The following is a 24,891-nucleotide window of genomic DNA, read 5'->3' as shown; positions in this document are numbered from 1 at the left end:
TCAGTGAGTCAGATATCACTACCTATCTAATATACTAAAAGTTACACATTCTAATTTTTAAGGTCACATTAGATCTTTTGCTTCCAAATCTCCTGGAAAATAGTTGGGTTTCGATGGAGGATGGTCTCACCTCTTAACTGTTTATAATGAACAGAAATCAAATCCAGCAGGTCTTTTTAATTGATCAAGTTCATAGTACTTAATGAATGCATGAGCTTTACAGGGTAAAAATACCCAAGATGAATGAGAACTAGCTTATTATCTGAAGGTTATAACTGCACCTACAGAATACAAATTAGAATTATAGTTAAATTTGAACAACCTCTCTAGCCTCAATTGAGTAGTTCCAGGATAAACACTGCTTTGGAGATTGTATTTTCCATTCTGTTCTCTTCCTGATCATGCAAACTAGAAAATATCCAAACACCCACTTTATACCACAGTATACATGGGCTCCATACATACTGTAATTCTTTAAATGGAATTATATATTAGAATAATTACACGTACTACATTTCTTAAAAAGGAGTGAGGTGATTTTATCAGCATATTTTACGGATGATCACAGGGAGTCGGACAGCGTTGGCATCAGTTTTGTTCATCAAAGCTGCTTGTAGAAAGGGGCAGAATTTGAGTTGGGCTTCTAGGGTGAGCCAGCTATGAACAAAAAAGAGGGGTCTCAGTTATAATGTGGACTATGTTCCTGTAGCCTGCACAGCTCTCCTTCTTCCTCACTAACAGAACCCAGGCTTTGTGCGAGGAGCGACACATCCAGATTCCAAAAACCAATTTTCCCAGTTTCCCTCACAGCCTTTTTATATTTTATTTTATAAATTACTGTCTGGCACAACGTCTGGCCCATAAACTCCAAGAGAGAAGAGCTGCATCTTATTCCCAGTGTCTAGCACATAGTACTGGTTTCTAAAGGAAACTGATTCCAGGATTGGCCTCATGCAGCGATGACTCTCTTGCTAGAATTAGGTTTCTGAAAATTTAGCATCAGTATGGAATCCCTTCCTCACATAATTCAAAGGAAGACAGGCTTCTTCAAGCCCAGGACAGGACGACAACAGAGCTTTTGTTTCTGTAGCCATCAGAGGTTCCAAATTCAAAAGTCCACATAAGTATTCTCAGCAGGCTCACACAAGTGAAATGCAAGAACTATTCTATTTCAACTATGAGTTAATTTTTCTTTAATTAGCAAATGCTTGATTTCAGACTAAATAGCTATTCTAAATAGGTTTTCTAGACCAGCCTTCTCAAGGTACTGGAAAAATAGGTCATAAAACCTATAGGCTGAAATAACTTTGAATTTTAACAAGAAAAATAAATAAAAGCCTTATTCAGTCAAGTACCTCTAGCTTATGCAAAGCAAGATGACTCTGATTTTGTATTAACAAGGTGGCAGCCATACAGTAATGTCATCGGAGTACTTTACATACCCATTTAAAGTTTTCTCCAAAAAAGGAAAACACTTAATCTCCAGTGAATAAGCCTTTTTAAATATATAATTTTAGAAAATTAAGCTAGTGACATCAGCCAATGTCTTTGCACCATCAACAGCTATATTAGCTACAAAGTACTCAATAGATGACTAGAGGAATGAGTTATTTCTTATACTAGGAATTTAGTATGTTAGTACTTAAACCATCATTCTAGTCTATAGAATGAATATAAAGTACCAATAAAGGATATTAGTCTTTTAGCCTTGACACCATAGCAGGATTCCAATCCACCAACCACATTTTTTTTTAAATATATTTTATTGATTATGCTGTTACAGTAGTTCCAATTTTTTCCCCTTTACTCCCCTCCACCCAGTATCTCCCTCCCCCAGCATCCCCCCCCAAGTCCATACCCATGGTTCGTAAAAAATAACTATCCCTCCCTCTCAGATATTAAGACCCTTTGTAATCTTGTAAAGGACAATGGGCGAAGGTCTCAAGCTCCTCTAGCTGCTTCAAGCTGGACATGGTCGTCGTCCTACCTAGCCTTGGGTCCAGAAATCCCTAATAAGAGTGGGGGTGTGGAGGGGAGGGTGGCCTTCCCACATGGGGAAGGATCGTGCAGACTCCAGGTCAGTTGGCTGTCTCCGGACAACGGCGTGCTTGGTTTAGCAGGCTGGCATCCTTGTTGTGTTCTGGGGGCAACAGATTTGGCAAAAAGGGTTAAAAAGCATCATTCAATCCATAACTACTAGGTGGCAAAAGGCAGGGATCAATTCCTCAATGTTCCACATTAGGAGAAAAAAAAAAAAAAAAAAGGGCTTCTTTGGAGGAAGGTGTGCCAGGCACATCTCTCCTGTCCAAAACCCTTTTGCCCATTTTATTTAGTTTGGGCTGAGGGAAATAGTTTCTGTTTCCCCCCTCTCAGACCTCTGGGCCCTTTCTGTCCAAGCCATTAGGATAGAAAAGAGAATTCAGTTTTAAAGTGAAGCCCACAGACCACCCCATTCTTCACCAACTCAGCCATTTAGTTCAGCCAAACTGTTGAGTCTCCGGAGGCAGCGCTGCAGAGAGGATTAAGTGAGGCTTATGCGTACAGACAATCACTCAGGTAATGCGGTCATAGGCTTATGCCCTTTGAAAACAGAAAACACATGTTAATTTATGTAACATAACCAACAAAAAAGTCTCTAAATCTGTAAGACTGTCTTATTGGGAAGACATACAGTTGCAAGGCACTTGACATTCTACTTGCCTGCAACTTGAATCCCTTTGGTGATATCACAGATATGGTTTAATTTTCAAGTGAAACCATTTTTTAAATGAGAAGAAACTTTTAAGACGGTTAGCTGCCCTACTTTACAGTCTGCCACTGATCATTGTGATTTTCCTTGAATACTGATTTTTCTCCCTAAGATTACTCTCCTTGTCTTTAAAGGGACTACATTAAGTCCATTTTTAATTTATCCTGTTCATTTGCATAAGCATAACAAGAGCAGCAAATGATCACTTATGATCTTTAGTTCTGTTTTGCTGGAACTTACCCAAGGAACATTTAGGGTGGCCCTCAGTCTGCTCTTCAGTGCACAGAAGCTGGGCCACATACCTGGCATTCATCCTTGCCTGTACACACCTGTCCTTTCCAAGTCTTTCTGGTTTTCCATTGTGCCTTAAGGTCCCTTCTAGCCATCTTTCAGGAAAACAACCTTCGTTCCTTCCCTGGAGAGATTGCTGTGGACCGCACAACCAACCATGGCAGCAGGCCTTTTATTTCGCGGGCTTTTATTACCTTTGAAAGTCATTCCCAGTTCCTTAGGGCTTTTTGGTAACAACATGAGCCCAAGCATGTCTCCTTTAGGCTTGACATTCCAGTCAAAGGCTTGTTCAGAAAAAGGAACCTCTATTAACAACTGGTCTTATTAGGTCTATGCAAAGAAACTTAAGTCATTACTTACTTGTTTAGAATGCCAAACTCTGGAGAGATCAAATAGGGAGAAAAATATACAATGTGAAGGAAAATCTTTGTCCTAATATTCACTGAACTGGCATTTCCATTCTTCATATTTTCATTTTCCCCCACTAAAAAAAATTTTTTTTGTTTGTTTTTCCATTACAGTTGTCTCTCTTTTTTTTTTTTTTCTTCCCCTCTTGCTTCCCTGTATCCTGCCCCTCCCTTCCCCCACATTCAGTCCCCACTCAGTTGCCCATGTCTGTGGGTCATTTATACATGTTCTTTGATTTTACACTTCCCCTTCTTACCCCCTTTTATCCCTCCCCCCTCCCCCCTTGTTACTGTTAGTCTACTCCTTGTTTACATACCTCTGGTTCAATTTTGCTCATTTGTTTGTGTTGTTCATTAGTTTCCTGTAATAGGTGACAGCATAACGTATTTTTCTTTCGTTGCCTGGCTTATTTCGCTAAGCATAATTCTCTCTAGTTCCATCCATGTTGTTGCAAATGGTAGAAGTTCCTTCTTTCTTTCTGCTACATAGAACTCCATTGTGTAAATGTACCACAGTTTTTTGATCCACTCATCTACAGATGGGCATTTAGGTTGTTTCCAGCACTTGGCTATTGTAAATAGTGCTGCTATGAACATTGGAGTGCATAGGTTCTTTTGAATTGGTGTTTCAGGATTTTTCGGATATAATCCCAGTAATGGAATTGCTGGTTCAAAAGGCAGTTCCATTTTTAGTTTTTTGAGGAAATTCCAAACTGTTTTCCATAGTGGCTGCACCAGTCTGCATTCCCACCAGCAATGCACCAGGGTTCCCGTTTCTCCGCATCCTCTCCAGCACAAGTTGTTTGTTGATTTGTTGATTATGGCTATTCTGACTGGTGTGAGGTGGTATCTCATTGTGGTTTTTATTTGCATCTCTCTGATGGCTAGTGATGTTGAGCATATTTTCATATGTCTATGGGCCCTCTGTATGTCTTCTTTGGAGAAGTGTTTGTTCAGGTCCTTTGCCCATTTTTTAATTGGGTTGTCTGTCTTCTTGGTGTTGAGTCGTATGAGTTCTTTATATATTTTGGAGATCAATCCCTTGTCTGAGATGTCATTGGCGATTATATTTTCCCATATGGTTGGTTTCCTTTTCATCTTGCTGATGTTTTCTTTAGCTGAGCAGAAACTTTTTAGTTTGATGTAGTCCCATTTGTTTATTCTTTCCTTTATTTCCCTTGCCTTAGGAGATATATCAGTGAAAATGTTGCTACGTGGGATATCTGAAATTTTCCTGCCTATTTTTTCCTCTAGGACTTTTATGGTATCGTAGACAGCATATATGTGGGTCATTCTTTCTAATCCATTCAGCTACCCTATGTCTTTTAATTGGAGCATTTAATCCATTTACATTTAAGGTTATTACCGATAAGTACTTATTCATTGTCATTTTTCCCCTTTGTACTCGTGTTCTTCTCTGTCTCTCTCTATTTCTTTATCTTCTTAGAGCAGACCTTTTAGCATCTCTTGCATTGCTGGTTTGGTGGAGATGTATTCTTTTAGCCTTCTTTTGTCTTGGAAGCTCCTTATTTCACCCTCCATTTTGAATGAGAGCTTTGCTGGGTATAGTATTCTAGGTTGTAGGCCTTTGTTTTTCATTGCTTGGAATACTTTTTGCCATTCCCTTCTGGCTTGTAGTGTTTCTGCTGAGAAATCTGATGATAGCCTTATTGGAGTACCCTTGTATGTTATTAGTTGTTTTTCTCTTGCTGCTTTTAGGATCCTCTCTTTGTCTTTGAATGTTGCCATTTTAATTATGATGTGTCTTGAGGTGGGCCTGTTGGGGTTCATCTTCATTGGGACCCTCTGTGCTTCCTGGACTTGCGTGACTCTTTCTCTCGTCATGTTAGGAAAGTTTTCTGTCATTAGTTTTTCAAAGAGGTTTTCTATCCCTTGCTCTTCTTCTTCTCCTTCTGGAATTCCTATGATACGGATATTATTACGTTTCATGTTGTCCTGCAGCTGTCTTAGAACCTCTTCAGTCTTGTTCAGTCTTTTTTCATTTTGTTGCATTGTCTGGGAGTTTTTGTGTAGGTTGTCCTCCAGCTCGCTGATCCGATCTTCTGCTTCCTCTAGCCTGCTTTTAATTCCTTCTACTGTGTTCTTCAATTCAGAGATCGTATTTTTCATTTCCTCCTGGCTCTTATTGATAGCTTCTATGTCCTTTTTCATGCTCACGTAATTTTCTGTGAGTTCCTTGTAGTTTTTCTGGAGTTCTTTGAAGTTTCCGCTGAGCTCATTCAGCTTCTCCATAATCCATGTTTTGAATTCCATATCTGATAGTTGGCTCCCCTCTATTTCATTTAGCACTCTTTCTGGGGATTCTACCTTTCCTTTTGATGGGAGGTTGTTTCTCTGTCTCCCCATTTTTTTGACTCCTATTGTTTGTTGGTGCTTCTTGGAATGATCTGCACTTCCTGGATCTGCCTCTGGTGGCGTCAGATCATGTACCAGTCTGGCCCTAGGCAGCCTGTTGGAGACTTCCAGGGATCTACTGCTGTTGTCTGTCTTCTTTGATTGTTAATCTATTCAATCTGTGATTAGCTGTCAGGCTTAAGAACTGTGGGTGTGGCAGCTTAATTCCTGTAGGCAGGGCTTTTGCTTCCCCTCAGGCTGACGCCACTTGGAGGGGAATGGTCTACCCGCAGTACTGGGGATGAGTCAGCACTGGGACCCAGTCAGCTGCTCCTCCAGTTCTCCCCTCAAAGCCACCGTGCCAAATTCTCCCCAAGTGTCTCCAGTCCTCTCTGCCTTCCCTCTGCTTGAGCCCAGGGTAAGTGGTGGCCAAAATATTTTCGTATGTGATCCACTTAAGAGCTCTTTTTCTCCTGCTGTTTCTCTCCGGCTAGCAAGAAAGCCTGTGGCTTTTCGCTTTTCACAGCTGATACTATTTTACTTTCCACTCTGTCGCTGTAGGCTGGGAAGCCCAGCTGGGGGTTTAGACCCTGCCCTTCTCAGGGGGAATCCCTGGCTGCTGAGCTGTTTCTCAGTCCCTTCAGCAGCCACCCGTGTGAGCCCAGCCAGCCCTTCCACGTCTCCGCACTCCCTACCGGTCACGTTGTGATGTAGCGGCCTTTTCTGTCTCTCCGTGGTTATAAGACTTCTTTCCAGCTAGTGTTCCATTGGTTATTCCAGATGATTTCTCCAAAATTAAGTTGTAAATCCAGACTGGTCCTGGGAGGAGGTTAGTGTAGCTTCCATTTACTCCTCCGCCATCTTGGATCTCGCCCACCAACCACATTTGTTTATGTGCTTTTGGAGTATCTTAAACCAGCCCTAGAATGTTTTTACTTACAAAGCATACACACATATGCACATTTGCCTGACAGCCTTCTTCCCAGCCTTTATTGTCTGGAAATACACGTCACAAAAAAACAAAAACAAAAAACTAATGAAACTGCTGTTTAGCCTAGACAACTCACTGTCATGCACTGTTACTCAATTTGGCAAGTGGACATATTCTAAAAGTTGAGAACACGAAGTGTATTATCCCTTTATTTTAATCTTGAGGAATACTATGTCTCACAAAGGTAGACATCCAACAAGTTAACACCACATCCAATGAACAAAAATGCCTGGCAAGCAACATGAAATAGCAACTCAAAGTATATTAAGTCTGCTACTCAAAACATTCACTGGTCGAATTGCCTATAAAATCTAATTAGATAAAGTTTTAGTTTCTCAAATCCAAAATATTTAGAATTATGGCACTCACAGAAGAATGATCAAAACTTCATCTATTACAAGTTATCACCTACTAACAATCATTTATCCAACCAGTCTTTGATGAGCACCTGCTACTGCTACATGCAAAACATTTTGCTAAAAATGTAGGGGACATAAATTAACATAAGGATGTAGAATCCTTAATTTCATGTAAAGATAGGACAAGGTATATACAAGGTAGACTGAATGTCGTTAAGAAAAATAAAATGTCATGTGTGCTTTTTAAAGTAAACCCAACCACAAATTGCAATCTCAGTATATGCACAGCTAACAGTCCTAAATATTATTTGCTAGACCTTCAAAGGGAAGTAAATGTTAGCTTCACACTCATGATCTCGTCTAACCCTAATTACTTGCCAAAAGAAATAATACTATTGCGTTGGGTGGTCAGGTTTCAACATATGAATTTGAGGGAGAGGGACACAAACATTGGACTGCAACATTTCAATTTTGGACTTCTATACACCAAAACTGTGAGAGGATAAATTTCTGTTGTTTAAGCCAAGTTTATGGTACTTTGTTACAGCAGTTTGAGGAAATTAATAGACTCCAACTACCCCTCAGGAATGGTTTTGAACTCCAGTGATGAGTGCACATGAGAAATCTTCTCTCATCTCTCGATTGATAAAAAGTTAGCTCACATGTCTGGCCAAAATGGAGGCATAGGTAGACACGCTTCACCTCCTTGCACAACCATAAGAAGGATCACAACTAACCTCAAAACAAAGAACAACCAGAACTGCCAGAAAATCAGACTGTATGGAAGTCTAACAACTAAGAATTTAAAGAGTAAATATTCATCCAGCTCGGTAGGAGTGGCAGAAATGGGAAGGTGGGGTGAAGAGGACACGGTGTGGCAGTGGCAAGGGAGCAGCAAGGCAGTGGTGACGGCTGGTGGAACGGGTGGTCCCACACTCACATGTGGTGGATAGAAGCTGGGAGGGACACCTGGGGAGTGATCCCAGCCCCAGGCCAGACCCTGAAGTGCAGGTTCCCAGTGCTGGGAAAATAAAGCCTCATAGCTTCTGGCTGTGGAAACCAGTGAGTTTGGGGGTGTGAGGGAGAAGAAAGCACCCATGTCTGTCTGTTCAGAGGGCCACCACAGTCCTAGAAAGCACTCAAACCCACCTGCTCAGGGAACCATCACCAGGGCAACAGCTAGAGGGGCACCAGTCATATATGGAAAGTGAGTGAAGTGACTGGAAACAGGGCGAGTGCTGAGCAAGTAGCATTGTTCCATCTCAGACCCCTGCCCAACATACAACGCCACAAAGCAGTGGAACAGGTTGCCCCGCCCTGGTCAGTACCTAACACTCTGCCCCTTACAATGTAACAGGTGCTCCAAGACAGGGAATTAAAGCAGCTCTACCTAATACACAGAAAAAAACACAGGGAGGCTGCCAAGTTGAGTAAACAAAGAAATATGGCCCAAATGAAAAAACAGAACAAAACTCCACGAAAAGAACAAAGTGAAACAAAGATAGCCAACCTATCAGATGCAGAATTCAAAACACTGGTGATAAGGATGCTCAGAGAATTCATTGAGCATGGCAAATAAATAAGAAAATAAATGAAGGCTACACTAAGTGAAATAAAGAAAAACCTACAGGGGACCAACAGTGAAGGGAAGGAAGCCAGGGTTCAAATCAATGATTTGGAACATAAGGAAGAAATAAACAGCCAATAGAGTCCCAAACAAGTTGGACCCAAAGAGGACAACACCAAGACACATCATAATTAAAATGCCAACAGTGAAAGATAAAGAATCTTAAAAGCAGCAAAGGAGAAGATGAGAGTTCCCTACAAAGTAGTTCCCATAAGACTATCAGCTGCCTTCTCAAAAGAAACTTTGCAGGCAAGAAGAGACTGGTAAGAAGTATTCAAAGTGATGAAAAGCAAGGGCCTACAACCAAGATTCCTATATCCAGCAAAGCTATCATTTAGAATGGAAGGGCAGATGAAGTGCTCCCCAGAGAAGGTAAAGTCAAAGGAGTTCATCATCACCAAGCCCTTATTATATAAAATGTTAAAGGGACTTATTTAAGAAAAAGATCAAAACTATGAACAGTAAAATGACAACAAACTCACAACTATCAACAACTGAATCTAAAAAGAGAAAAACAAAAACAAACTAAGCAAGCAACTAGAACATGAATAGAATCATAGATAAGTGGTTCATATGGAGGGTTATCAGCAGGGAAGGGGAAGAGGGAGAATGGGGGAAAAGGCGCAGGGATTAAGAAGCATAATTGGTAGATACAAAATAGACAGTGGGATGTTAAGAATATTAAAGAAATGGAGAGGCTGAAGAACATAAGTGCATGACCTATGGACATGCACTAAGCGGGGTGATTGCTTGAGGGAAGGGGTGTACCAGGTGGAGGGGGGCAAAGGGAAAAAATTGGGACAACTCTAATAGCATAATTAAAATTGCTTTGAAATAATAATAAACGACTGAGCAACTTAAAAGAAAGTTAACTGAAAATGGTATATACTTTGGAACTTTTCTTAATCTTTAGCAGATGAAAGGATTACTTACTACCTTTACAAATAAAAATTTCTCAGCCAGAGCCCACAATTAACTCACAGTTTGGAGCTGGCAGAACAGAATCTGCATATTTTGAACCATGCCCCCAGGGAGTTGTGCTATCGGTAGATGATCCACAAACCACCAGAGAGGAGGAATTTGAAGAGCCCCGGATGAGGTCAGTTAATTTTAAAACATAAATAAAATTTATTACATATCATATACCACAAATGCAAAAATGATGCAATTAATCAAATCAATTATTTTCTAGGGATCTGTTTGGCAGGATAGCCAATCAAGGCAGGGAGTGGGAGGGAGACATGTCTCACCCATTAACTCAGCAGTTCTGAGTCTGGTGCAGTAAGATTGCCAGGTGTTCCAGAAATCACAAGGAAAAAAACATGAGAGCGCAGGAGGGGAGCCCTTGAAAATCTTTCAGTATCATTTCCACTATCTGGAAAAGGCTTTTAAACTGTATATTAATCCCAAGGTCTGAAGATGGGAGGAGGGGAAACCTAGAAACTGGCTACGAGCAGAAAACCCCTAAAACCCCAATAGGCAGTACACTCAGACTAGCTGGGTGCCCACTTGCAGCTTTGTGCTCAAGTGTATTTCATAAATAAACTTGCTATTTCCACTACACACGTTGTCTCTCGCCTGAATTCTTGAGAGTGAGACAAGAACAGAGGAGGGGGACCCCCCCAAAAAACTATATTCCCTATACTGTACTTTATAACATCATGACTATTTTTATAACTGCCAATTTGCACTTTTTAAACGATTATTTATTTATTAATTGATTGATTGATTTTTAGGGAGAGAGGAAGAGAGGAAGAAAGAGAGAGAAACATCAAAGTGTGGTTGCCTCTCGTACACCCACAACTGTGCACCTGGCCTGCAACCCAGGCATATGCCCTGACTGCAAATCGAACTGACAACCCTTTGGTTCACAGGCTGGCACTCAATCCACTGAGCCACACCAGCCAGGGCTAATTTGCACTTATTAATCAAAACTTACATAACTGCCTTAAACTATTAGTAAGACATTATGCGAATGTTATATTTCATATATTTTAAGACTAAAATCTCTAATTTTATTTGCCCAGCATTTCAGAATCAATGTGTTTAGGAAAATATAAACAATTACACTAAAACTTTGGTATGTTAACTCATTTTGCACATTTATCTAACTGGTGATATACCAGTGTTACCAGGTTGATGCTCGTGAGTCATCATAGATTAATAAGATCTGTATCACTTAAAAATTGTTTCACGGTATTGAAATTTTTAAAGAATAAAGTGTGTAATATTTTGGATTGAAAAGATTTAACTCAGATAGCACTCATTTAAAATAAGGTATTTCAGCAGTCCAAGAATAAAATGGTAAAAAGAATAAAGAATCTAACTCAGGTAACAAAATTGTAAACCAAACAACAGGGCTTGTTTCAAGATAATTTCAACATCAGCAAGATGAAAAGGAAACCAACCATATGGGAAAACATATTTGCCAATGACATCACAGACAGGGGACTGATTTCCAAAATATATAAAGAGCTGATACGACTCAACATCAAGAAAACAAACAACCCAATTAAAAAATGGGCAAGGGACCTGAACAAACACTTCTCCGAAGAGGACATACAGAAGGTCCATAGACACATGAAAAAATGCTCAACATCATTAGCCATCAGGGAGATGCAAATAAAAACCACAATGAGATACCATTTTACACCAGTCAGAATGGCCATCATCAACAAATCAACAAGCAACAAGTGCTGGCGAGGATGTGGAGAAACGGGAACCCTACTGCACTGTTGGTGGGAATGCAGACTGGTGCAGCCACTATGGAGAACAGTATGGAATTACCTCAAAAGGTTAAAAATGGAACTGCCTTTTGAACCAGCGACTCCACTGCTAGGATTATACCCGAAGAATCTTGAAACACCAATTCAAAAGAACTTATGCACTCCTATATTCATTGCAGCACTGTTTACAATAGCTAAGTGCTGGAAACAACCTAAGTGCCCATCTGTAGATGAGTGGATCAAAAAACTGTTGTACATTTACACAATGGAATACTATGCAGCAGAAAGAAAGAAGGAACTCCTGCCATTTGCAACAACATGGATGGAACTAGAGAGAATTATGCTTAGTGAAATAAGCCAGGCAAAGAAAGAAAAATACCATATGATATCACCTAATACAGGAAACTGAAGAACAACACAAACAAAGGAACTAAATAGAACAAAGAGCAGAATAGCAGTCAATAGTGGGGAGGGGAGAGGGAGAGAAGGGGAAGAAGTAAGGGAAGGGATTAGTCAAAGAACCCGTATAAAAGACTCATGGACATGGACAACGGGGAGGGATATGTTTGCGGGAGAGGGGGTGGGTTGGGTGGGGGAGAGAAATTAGGGGGAAAGGGGACAACTGTAATTGAAAAACCAAAATAATAAATAAGTAAATAAATAAATAAATAAAAAAGATAATTTCAGGAGCAGCATCTTAAGGAAAATCCCAGATAAAACATAATTTTAGCAGTAACAAAGTTTTGGCTCAACATGATTATGCAACATTTAGTTTTGATAGAAACATGTTTTATTATGGACAGTGACACAGACACAAGAGAAAACAGAGGTATCAACCATATATTTTAAGTCCTTTTCTAGAATGACCGATGTTTATTAGAGAGTTGTAGCCCCACTGACAATAAATATCAATGTTATCACGGAACAGTAGAACAATTATTGTCCGAATACTGAGCTTCTGTAACCAAAACCCGCTGTGGGTTCAAGAAAACACTGTATACACATACCAAATCAATAACTCCGTATACACCAGAAACAAAAACCAGCTCAAGTCTAGAAATGAACTGGCTGGAACGCACTTACTGTGCTACTGCTTTAAGAATCCCACGGAGCACCTTGTAACTCATTAACTGCACGTTTTCCTTCGGGGGCAAACATGGCTCTCTCTCTGTCACATATGTTTAAGGAAATCTCAAAACCCAGAGGCCATCTGGTGGGAAAGTGATTTCTTGTTTTCCTGGGTAGAATACTGGACATGGTGGTGGGCCTGGTTATACCCGAAAAACAGATAATAGAATTATTTTTTTCATTTTTCAATAAGAAACACCTGAAAGGTAAACGCCTAAACAAACAATAGATTTGTAGGTAATGGGTACACTCCTAATTTTAATCATATCTAATACGTCATTATTTAGGCTCAAATATTACCCTGCTTTTCTACAAATTTTAACTTCAAGTTCTGCCTCAGTCAATTGATGTGAATTGATGGCATGAACTGATTAACACATAATTTATTTTTCAAGAAAAAGAATATTAGGTATAAAAAGTATTTAAAATTAAGGCCTGCTCAATTAAATAATTACTTTGCTATTATCCTGTACTTCTTAAAAACAATCAAAACAAGCATCAGGCCCTGGCCAGGTGGCTCAGTTAGTGTTGTCCCAATGTGCCAAGGTTGCAGGTTTGATCTCCGGTCAGGACACACAAGAGGCAAATAATCAATTAATACACAAATAAGTGGAACAACAAATCAACATTCCTCCTCCTCTAAAATCAATAAATAAAATTAAGGAAAAAAAGTAACCCAAACACTGGCAACAGCATTTTTGTTTCTGAATACGGAAAGGGCCAATTTCTCACCTGAGGCATTAGTAATATCTGCAAAGGAGCATCAGGAACCACAACAAAAAGCCCCATAAGTTGAGCATAATGTGGTTTTAGCCCTCCGCCCTGAGACAATGACAGCATATATAAGGGCATATCACTATTCAGGGCTTTTACAGCTGATTCCTTTGGTCCACTTCCTAGTACTTTCACTACTTTGTCAGGCCCTGAGCACATAAACCTCTGACCTCAAGAGTCTTCATATTCAAAGCCAACAGATGCTTGAGCTGTGTCATCTCCCCGTCCTTCTCTTCCCATTATAACTGCACTTCTCTTTCCAGGAATAGCTTTATTTGGTGCATAAGGCAGAGTTGCCTCCAACGCCCTAGGCTTGGATGGAAACTATTCTGTCCAGCAGAGGTCTCACAACCACGGCGGAACAAATCTATCCAGGACACTGTATTTTGTCTGGGGGATAAGGGAGGCGGCTGTTCCCTCTGGTGGAGAATAGCACAAGACCTCTGTCCTTCATGTTTTTCATTGAGAAGGGTATGCATGGGAGATACAAGGTCAAAATTTATGAATCATCGATAGCTTTTAGGCACTCGGATTACAGTTGACAATAACAGATTACAAGTACCAGTACACAGGGCACAGTGACCAGTCTGTTTCAGGGTCTATTAAACATCTTGATGCCACACTAGCATTAGTGCAAATATTGGGAAATTGATACAATCCAATTTTCCATAACCTTTTTCTTCCAGAAGCTATAAAGGAAGAAGTGAGCGGGGCGGGGTTGGGTGGGGGCTATAGAGTTTTTCATTTAATATAACACAAAAAAAGTCTTCATTCAGAAAAGATCAACAATTAATGAGTAAGCAAATAAGTACATGTCAATAACTTTCCCTTGTTTACATACCACACAGCAGTCACATTTATTTTTCTAGATATTTTACTTCTGAAAATATGATTTTACTCAATTGGTAGTTAACAGGAAAAAAAGGAAAAAAAAAGAAACAAGAAAAAAATCCAGTCCACCTGATAAAAGTTAGCTGCCTTGATATCAGAGGGATCATCTCGAGGTGCTTGTTTCCTTCCACAGTTACAGGCACCAGTGGGTCGAGCGTGGCTGTTGTGATATAGCACAGGAGGATTTCTTTCAGCCTCTGGTTTTCTCCTGGAAAATGTAAGTCACTAATAATTTCACACACACAATGGAGAGTCAAATTTATTTTGCATTCTTAAGCTTCTAACCCCCAAATTTCTCTAAATAATATTTTGGAAATAAGAAGGAAAAACAAAACAAACAAACAAAAACCCAAACACCGAACCTTGACTAAATACACATAAGAGAAACAAGTGACAATACATTAGGCTTCCTAAATAAATTTTATCGTTATGGTGACCTTACACTTCATTATATTCATTTTAGTTCAACAAAAACTACATTATAAAAATCTTAATATGAAATTTCTGGAACTGTATTTTTTAACAGTTCTCATTTACTAATCCCTTAGGGTTCACTCTTTATTTTATTTTATTTTCTCTTTTCTCTCCTTTTTTTTTTTTCTCTCCTTTTTTATTTTATTTTTTAAATGTTTTTTATTGATTATATTGTTACAACAGTTCCAATTTTCTCCCCTTTGGGTTCACTCTTTAAATGCTCTTGTAATGCTCTCATGAAAGAGCCGTCTGCATTTGTTAAATATACTACATCTGTCAAAAAAGAAGAGACCATTTTTGATTATGAAGGACTCATGGGACAGCTTTTTGTCAGTCCAAAGCCCTACATGCCAGTCAAATAAGTTGGGAACCAGCAAATATCGGAATGTTGTTCAGAGAGGAGAAAAATAAACCCCAACTTAAACCCGATTGGCAACACAACAAAAGGAGAAAAGGTATGTTTTTAAAGGGCGTTATTGACTCAGGACATTCCACAGCGTGAAATAGAGTAACTATATTTAGGATGATTCCCTTGATCCCCAAGGGCCAGTTGCCAGGTACTGAAGAAAAACCAAGGCTGGAAGACCCCACTCAGTTACACTCGCTGCAGATCTACTGCGATTCCTCACGTTCATGGTCCCCACCATGTCCTGCTCAGATGCAGAGGGAGCACGAGGCTTCCCCTCTCTATTTTTTTTTTAATGTGTTTTTTTGATTATAATGTTACATTTGTCCCAATTTCCCTTCCCTCTTCTCCCCTCCACCCGGTGGCCCCCCTCCCTCCAGTTGTCCCCCCCTTTTAGACCATGTCCATTAGTTGTGCATATAGTTCTTCTCAACCTCTGTCTATTCCATTCCCTCCTACCATGCTCCTTAATTCCTATATCATCTCCCTCCCTCTCCCCCTTCCCCCTCCCTGCTGACCTCCCCCCAATATGCTCCCCATACCTATAGTTCTTTATCCACTCTTGTTGCCTGTTTAGTTTGCCTTTGTTTCAATTCCCTAGCTTCTGTTGTTGTTTCTTGTGATGCAGTTTTCATTTTAGTATTCATAGTTTTGATCCTCCTTTTTCTAAACCAGTCCCTTTAACATCTCATATAACAGTGGTTTGGATCTAATGAGCTCTTTCAGTTTTATTTTGCCCTGGAAACACCTTCTCTGCCCTTCTATTCTGAATGACAATTTCGCTGGATAGAGTATTCGTGGTTGTAGGTTTTGGATTTTCATTACTTTGAATATTTCTTGCCAGTCCCTTCTTGCCTGCAGGGTCTCCCTTGAGAAGTCAGCTGGTAGTCTAATTGGGACCCCTTTGTACATGATTCTTTTCTTCTCTCTTGCTGCTTTTAAGATTCTCTCTTTAACTTTTGACATTTTGATTATAATGTGTCTTGGAGTGGTTCTCCCTGGGTCCAGTTGTTTTGGAACTCTCTGTGCTTCCTGGACCTGTAAGTCTGTTTCCTTCCCCAAGTTAGGGAAGTTCTGCTTTATTATATTTTCACTTAATTTTTCAATTTCTAGTTCATCTTCTTCGCCCTCTGGCAAACCAATGATTCTTATGTTGGGCCTTTTATAGCTGTCCCAGAGGTTTCTGATCCTCTCATCACTTTCCTTGCTTCCCGTTTTTTCTCTCTGCACTGGTTGACTGTTTGTTCCTTCTTTGTGTTCTGGTTTGTTGATTTGAACTCTGGATTTTATTTCCTCACCATCTGTCTCGTATGTGGTTTTGTTCCTTTCAGTATGCGTGTTTTTCGATTCTTTCTCATCTTTTTCCAGATCTTTTGTGAATTCTGTAAGCCACCTGATAACAATGGCCCTGAACTGAGCCGCTGACAGGTTTCTTATTTGTTCATCTGTCAGATTCCTCATCTGTTGCCTGGTGAGCTGCGCCACCGGGATTTCTATAGTTGTCTGCCTCATTTTGACAGATGCGTTTTGTTTTCTTGGGCCGGCTATAGGGGGCAGTGCCTGCGTACTCGTCACAACCCAGCGACCTGCGCCGATCCGCAACCTTTCTCGCCGGCGCTTTGTCGTCACTGCCCAGCGTCCACTGGCGATCCGCAACCTATTTCGCAGCCCTGTGGCGGTTTGTGTGGGGGCGGGGGTCCAAGATGGATTCACACAGTTATTCCGCTAGGAGACGGGGGATCTGTCCTCCTGCCCCCTGGGCCTCACTGTTCGAGGCGATGTGGTGGCTGCTTCTTCCAGCGTTGGGGTCGCGAGCCGCCGGGGTTTGACTGCAGCCGGGATTGTCCTCCCTGCCGCTGGGATTGCTCTCCCTGCCGCTGTCCCTGGTGCGGCCGCAAACAGCACCGCCCACTTTTGCTCTTACCTGCCCAAAGAGCGCCGCTGGTTTATAACTTCATACGTTGGGCTTCCGTGTAGTTTTATTTTCTGGAATTTCTAGTTATCTTTTGTTTTAAAGTAGTTGTATTCCTCTCTAGTTGTAGAGGGAGGCCGAGCATGTCCGTCTAAGCCTCCATCTTGGCCGGAAGTCCCCCTCTCTACCTCTTTGTGTGCTCGTGGTCTTGCTACCATCACAGGTGAGCGTGATTAAAACCCACGGCTAACAGGTCTTCATCGGGACATGCCCTTCTCCACTTACCCACCAAAGCATTAGCTTGGTCACTGCTTCCACACATCCCCGCCCCCAGAACAAAAGGCCCTATACAGAAAAATAATTCTTGCTCTGTGCTTAAATTTAGGCAGGCACCTGGAATGCAGGTGGGTTAAGAGACTTGGCAGGTTGTGTGCCAATGTGGAACGTTCAATACATCTATGGAATAATACTTTCAGATAAATTTAAAAAGCAAAATCAAGCCTAAAAACATTAAGAGTAGAAACCCTATGACATCCGCAGGAGTCCCATTTTGAAGCTGGGATGCGGAAAGGTAAAAGAACAGAAACGCAGTTACCGAACCTCTTACCTGCTGATGTGCTCCTTCGACATAATACGTAGCTATAAGCACAGCGAGCAGCAGTAAACAAGACACCACAGTGTTTTGACGATGCCATAATCTTAAAAACATATTTTAAAAAATTAATGAAATAGCTCAGTTTCATTTTCAGGATTCATCATTCTCAAAAACAATATCCTGTCAAAGCAGTTCGGTTTTTTTAGCTCAGCTACAGGATCAGTTCTTTCTGGGATGAGCTCTTTTGTCCTTAATCACTATGGTCTCTTGGGGTATAGAAGGGGTCCAGGGAAGATACATGGGTACAGAACTCAATTTTATTCCCTTATCCAAAGACTAATCTTATTTACACCAAACTTCTAATTAGGAGAAGCACTGTAATACACTGGAGAGCACTGGCCTTCAAGTCAGAAGACTTGGGTCAGAATCCCAAGTTCCTTAAATACTGCACTTGGAGTAAGACACTTAACCAGTCTGATTCTGTTTCTTGTTTTAAAAATCATGATAATCATATACTTGTTTTAGCTTCTTTATGGAGTTGCTTTAAAGATCAAATGAACTGAAAAATGTTACAAAATGTTTTATTAATTGTAAGTATAATAAAAATGCAAGATATTATAGGTAATAACTTGGAAAGGCAAGCCAAAAATGATAAGGCAAGTAAAAGTTCCACTTCCTCTTTATGATGTCTGAAATAGGGCTTACAAGTACTAAATTCAAGATAGAACACATTTTCTTGGCAGTCTTTTCTCATTGGCTCAAACTGTCAGTAACAGTGCCACGTATCCTGAACCTTGTCCTACTAAAGAATCAGTGTATTCAATATACACAGGTCTTCCTCCTTAAAGCAAAGCCAGAAAAAAAAATCTCGTTTTCAGTATTCTGTTTTGCATAAAAGATTCAACATGAGATAGCGGTCAACTGTCAATAGTATGTTCCCTTAACCTATTTTTCTGCAAACTATAGGAAAGGAAAATAAATATATTCCCATAACATTCTAAATTCAATCCATTTCATAAAGCAGGTGGCAGGGAGTAGGAGCTTGCTGAAGATTTCTAAAATTAGTAAATAAGAGTTATATAAAAGATTATGGAAGACTCTTTACTTTGAGGTCCATCCTTCAAGATTACTAGGATTTCCAGAGAAAAATACTGCAAGGTAATGAGTGGCTGTCTCCACAGGACAATATTCTGCCTTTCTTCCCGATCCCTCTTCTTCTTTTCATTCATTGAAGAGGGATCTGAAAAACATTAGTGCGGAAATTAAAACAAAATGCTCGCTTTTTCCAATCACTTTCATAATTCGTCTACTTTCCCATCCCACATTTGAATGACGGCATATGAACCTCAAAAAAACAATGTGGTTCACACTAGGACAACTCTTAACATTTTTTATGCAATTATCTTACTGTTAGGACACAAGTTTCTCTTTTGTACATTACTGGAATACTACATTATCCCACCTCTACGGAGTGCAATTTAGCTTATATCGTAGAGCAAAGTGATTTAGAGCTCAAAATGTGAAGGCAAATTACTTCGTTCCAAATCCTGGTCTTGGCGCTTAACTAGTCCTGTGACCTTGGGCAAGTTGGTTAACCTGTCTATGCCTCAGTTATCTCTCTCTGAAATGAAGACGAAAATAGTACTTACTTTATAGGGTCATGATAAAGATTAAATTAATTCATATAGTAAAGCTCTCAGAAGTTTGACCCTTAGTTAAGGGCACAATTAAGGTTAGTTATTATTGTCATCATCTATCAAAATTGCAATACACATAGAGTAGCCCCACCTTATACATGGTTCCACTTTCAGTACCCATGGTCAGCCTTGGTCTGATTCCAGAGATCAGCAATTCATAGGTTTTAAATTGCGCACTGTTGTGAGTAATGCGATGAAATCTGGCGCTGACCGTGCTGTCTCTGCTACCTGCTCACTAGTCACTTCGTAGCTGTCTCGGTCACCAGATGGACTACTGCAGTTACCACAGTGCTGGTGTTCAAGTAATTCTTATTTAACTTGATAATAGCTTCAAAGCACAAGACTAGTGATGCTGATAATTCGGATACGCCAAAGAGAAGCCATAAAGCATATGAATGCATGAAAGAAAAACAGCATATTTAGGGTTTGGTACTACCCATGGTTTCAGGCATCCTCTTGGAATGTTTCCCCCATAAATAAGGGGACCTACTGTACCCTGTAATCCAATAATTCTATTTTTAAGAATGATTAGGTGTAAGGAGAAATAAGTTTTGTACAAGCTTATTCAATGAGGCATTATTTGTCCTAGCAAAAGATTATAAACAACTGAAATGTTATCAACAGAGGACAGAGGGATGATTCTAGTATGGTATACTCATACAATGGAGTACTAAGCATCCTGAATAAAGAACAAGGTCTTCATGTACAGTTATAGCACAACCTCTGGCAAATATTTAGTAAAAAATAAAACCTGTGGTAAAGAAGAGTATGTCATAGAAACATTAATTTTAAATTTCTGGGGGTGAGGCAGTAGGGGGAGCATATATAAATGTGCTAGTTGAAAAGACAAAAAAACATGTAAAAGCTACTAATGGGAGAGACCGTGACATATACGATGCCTATCTCTTAATCCTGAAACGCCTAGTGAAACAATGTAAAATTTATTGGCAAAGTAACCCAGAAGTCAGATCAGTGCTACAAAATGTGTTCTGCAAGGCCATTCAGTGATCAAAGCAAACATATGGCAACTGTTTCAGATAGCTTACACCTCTTCCAATAGAAGAAAATATCTGCTATAATAATATTACCATACTGGAGTATAATTTGTGATGTGTTTGAGATGCTAAACAATCTAGAAGTTAAAAGGAAATCCATTACAATGAACAGAAAAGGAAAACCTTTCATTTTCCTTTAATATGCAAAGGAAAGATTTTTGTTAAATCATCTATATAAATAAATTCTGTAATTTTCAGGGTATATGTATGAATAAGAGTCAAACATACTGCAATTTACCCCACAAATTTCAAATTTGGTTAAAATATAAATTTGTCTCAAGATTTTGAAATAAATCCACAATAATCATATTCTGACTTTTTTGATAATTATATAATTTAGGGTTCCTGTAATAAGTAAATTTATAATCTATCTCTAAAGTTACAAAATAGCATCATGAAATTGGGCACCAAATACTTTTCATACAATAAAATTAACAATAATCATCTTGTACCTAGAATACTAAATGTGACGGTGGCCAGGCTGCCTCGACTATCACTGTGAAAAAAAATCACCTTACAGGCCCGGACTCATAATTTAATTTACTCTGAAGAGTAAACAAAATATAATTAATCTTATATAAGAACCTTGTATTATTACATAGAATATTATTTTACTATAAAAATAACAAATAATAGATATATTTCTATTTTATTCCAGTGAAAAGCATATAATTTAAACCCATAGATCTTCTCCCTCCAAACTGCCATACTTTACCTGTGAATTTTCCATTATATTGTTCCTTGTTCATTGCTACACGTCTCTGGTCACAATTTTTTCCATTCTCTGCCATTTCATAGATCAATAACTCTTGAGGAGCTAATAAAGCAAAATAAAATCCAGTGATACATTACAGTATTCCCTCACTTATCACGGGCATTACATTCTAGATCCCCCCGTGACAGGTGAAAATCCACGAAGTAGGAACCTTACACTTATTTTAGTATTTATATATATTTTAAGGCTTTATAAACCCTTCCCACACACTATAAAGCTTTCCCAGTCCCTTATTAACCTTTCCCACTCCCTTATTAACCTTTTCCACACTTTTATAAACACTACTTATGTTCTTAAACACATTCTATACTCTTAAACCTACATAACTTTAACAACATATGTATACAGTACCGCAAAATCCCACAATACAGTGAAAAATCCACGATAAATATAATATTCTTAAAAATCCTGCAATACAGTGAGGCCACGATAAGTGAACAGCCATATAGAGAGGGACTACTGTACATAATTCTGCTTTGCACCCGTGACTAAATAAAACTGCATACAGACACAACATGGCAGCACTACCATATCTTTACCTGAACAATGTGTTTACTTTATTTGTAGTTGGAGTAGTTAAGGTTAAATGAGATCGTAAGGGTGGGGCCCTAATCCAATAGAACCAGTGTCACCAGAAGATGAAAAGAGACACCAGACACCTCTCTCTCTGCAAGCACATAGAGGAAAGTCCATGTGAGGACACAAGAAAGCAGCTGTCTGCAAGCCAGAAAGAGAGGCCTCATCAGAACCCAACCCTGTCAGCTCCCCAATTTCATATGTCCAGACTCTGAAACGGGGAGAAAATAAATGTCTGTTGTTTAAGTCAACTAGTCTATGGCATTGTTATGGTAGCCCTAGCAGACTAATCCAACACTGATTAGTATAAACAAGGGGAACCAGATCACAGTACAGTAATATTTTTCTTGGTAATAGTAATAAATTGGTATTCTGGTTTGTGAACTTGGTTAGAATAATTCCATCCTCTGGTGTCCATTCAGATATACACTTACTACTTCAAATTTACAAGCTAAAAAGCTGAGAAGCAGACACTAAAATGTGGCATCTATACCAAGATCCAGATGCCCTGAGTGGACTAAACTGCGTAAGCCAGACCGTCTTTTATCCCAGATATACCCTAAGTATTTTGCAGCCCGTGTCTTCAAATCACAACAGTGACTACTCAGGCTAGCATTAACATACCCTGTTAATCTTACTCATTATCATTTTCAACATCATAAAAGGACCAATTTTATAGGGGAACAGAAAAACTTGGTTCCCCAAAGCTGCCAATACATCTTGATGGACTTCAGGTCATATCAGAGCAAGCAGCCCTTGGACTTGGTATGTCACCTGTCTGTATTCCACACCCTAGGCCGAATGCATTCTACCCTATTCTAATTCTATTCTCCTTAACTGAAAGTTGCTTTATTTACTGGAGCTAAAAGAATCCTTCCAGCATCATGTATTTATTAGCTGCACGACTTGAGTAACTAATTTAAGCCTTTGCATTTGAGTTCATTTGTAAAATATCCCCATTTCTATATTCATGTCATCTTTAATTTTTGTGTGTGTGTTGGTTTGGAGTATTCTCAGTAATTTAGTCTCTCTACTTCAAGAGAAATTATAGATAACTGTCATGCACAGTGACAGGTACACAGCAGGCACTTAATGTTAGTTTCTCCAAGCCCATTTCACGAATGTCACAATTTCCCAAAATAATCATAGTGAATTCTTCCCTGAGTAGTCACTTACAGACACTTGTTTTCCACATACTACACATGAACTTGCAAAACTGGTTTCCAGAGAAGCAGCCAAAGAATCAGAAAAATCTTACTTTGTTATGTTGGATAACAAAAATGAATTATCATCAATCTAAACATTTTGAAAAGTACTAAAAGGACAATTTGTTAAAAATCATTATGGAGTAAAGGGCTCTAGCCTACCTATGCAGCTAGGTAGGGTAAGAGGAAGTACTAATTTTTAAGGAGAGCCACTTTTCACGGTGGAACGCAGAAGCATAAATTTTGGAAATCTATGATGGAATAGTGTGTGGGAATAAATCCAAAAGGACTGAACTCTCCTCAAACAGGAACCTAGAATATCTTCCTGATATCCAACGGAGCTTACTGTGCAGTGGAAGTGTTGTAATATCAATTTTAACAGCATGTATTGAGAATTAAGTTGTTGAAATAAACTCTATAGGTCTGTGGATGAGATGAGAAGGTAGAAACAGGAAAGCATAATTCAGACATCCAATATAATTTTCATTGTGAAGACATATCTAGATACAAGAAATGCTTTAAAAGGCTGTAAACTTGCAGATTTTAAACACAGCTGAAGCATTCAAAATAAAAGGTTGACCTTAAGATATATGGGTTTTTTTGTTTGTTTCTGGCAGAAGTCCTTAGAAAATACTGCTAAAATCAGCTCACAAAGGTTCTTTGTAGGCTGTACATCGGTGCTAAGACTATAATAATCCATTCATTTTAAACATTAGCTGCATTTGTAATGCAAAAACACTGTGAAACTAAATTATTGTGAGTTCTTCAAAGAAACACAGAAACATTTAAGGAGAAAATGAAAACAGCAACTCCCTGAGTAATAGAAGAGCTACTGGGGAATTTAACAAGATGAAAAGGAAAAGCAAGTAAGATGAGTGAAACCACTGATTCTAATTTTCTTAGCCACTGTGTTGCAAAATAAAATGAGCACACTTCCACTTCAGAAAATAATCTATCCAAATGATCCCACTTTCTCACATACAAAAAAACTAATAAAACAGATTTTCCCATATAAAGCATATAAGGCAGCCAACTTGATTAGTATACCTTTCTTGCTTTCAGAAGTGTGTATCCTTAACTGGATTATTTAGTAAATTCGGTCATAGACTACTCCAAAATAGCTGTAGATTTTCCTAAAATTATTAAGATTAAGAAATTGCAATTTATTCCTGGAAACTTAATAAATAAGTGAAGAGTAACATATCTTGACTAGTGAGGCTTTGATACAGCATAAAGCCAAAGAAAACTCAAACACCACGCGCAATATCAGAGTGACTATCAGATCATCTGACTCAGAGTCAGACAGTATCTAACACATGCTTGTGGCAGTTCAAGAATGTGTTCTCAGAAGATGCATTATTTGAATGAGAACATATGAGATAAATTCTCTGAATCTTTTTGAACTTTCTAAGTCTTGGGGAATTCAACAAATTAAAACTCCAAGTTAGGATAGAATTTAAGTGTTCAAAATCTCAATAAATCTCCCAAAAATGGCTTAGTAGGTTATGAGGGTATACATTTCCAGCCTAAACTGTTCCCCATATTGGTGAAGCATGAAGTACACTAACCTATGGGAAGGGGAACCACCAGGTGCTGAGAGGCTCTGGCGCCTGAGCCGGTAGGAGACATACCCCGGAGCTTCGGGGCCAGAAGCACAGCACAGAGTTCCTGTGCGCACGGTGGGGGGAGGGGGGGGTGGTCACAGATGGCTGATCAGCTTCCGCTGAAGTCAGCTCTGTGCGCACAGGCTTGAAAAGCACTTGCCCTGGGACCTGTCTGTTTTCTCTGACTGCTCTTTGGAACCCCCGGCCCGTGTGAAAAAGGCCCCGGCTAACCTGCTGAGGCAGAGGGGACCATGTGGAGCAAAGGCATCCCAGCCAAGACCGGCCTAGCTAAAG

At 39.5% G+C, this 24,891-nt stretch overlaps 1 protein-coding gene across 3 annotated transcripts in view; it reads right to left on the bottom strand.

The window, feature by feature from the left end:
- Positions 1 to 220: 220 nt before the first annotated feature.
- Positions 221 to 24,891, bottom strand: part of LOC149998737 (microtubule-associated serine/threonine-protein kinase 4-like) — an 84,909-nt gene continuing 60,238 nt past the window's right edge. For all 3 annotated transcript variants that reach the window (XR_016514195.1, XR_016514196.1, XR_016514194.1), the window contains 6 exons: positions 21,153 to 21,254; positions 18,791 to 18,925; positions 17,698 to 17,788; positions 14,368 to 14,506; positions 12,589 to 12,772; positions 221 to 657 (listed from right to left, as the gene is read on the bottom strand). The gene's annotated coding sequence lies outside the window, so the exon portion shown is untranslated. The remainder of the gene's footprint in view (positions 658 to 12,588; positions 12,773 to 14,367; positions 14,507 to 17,697; positions 17,789 to 18,790; positions 18,926 to 21,152; positions 21,255 to 24,891) is intronic.

This window comes from Furipterus horrens, unplaced genomic scaffold (assembly GCF_987537825.1).
Source record: "Furipterus horrens unplaced genomic scaffold, mFurHor1.1.pri manual_scaffold_11, whole genome shotgun sequence".
In the NCBI taxonomy this organism is placed as follows: domain Eukaryota; kingdom Metazoa; phylum Chordata; class Mammalia; order Chiroptera; family Furipteridae; genus Furipterus; species Furipterus horrens.
The sequence above is the reverse complement of the archived record's forward strand: the minus strand, read 5'-3'. Positions and strand labels throughout refer to the sequence as shown.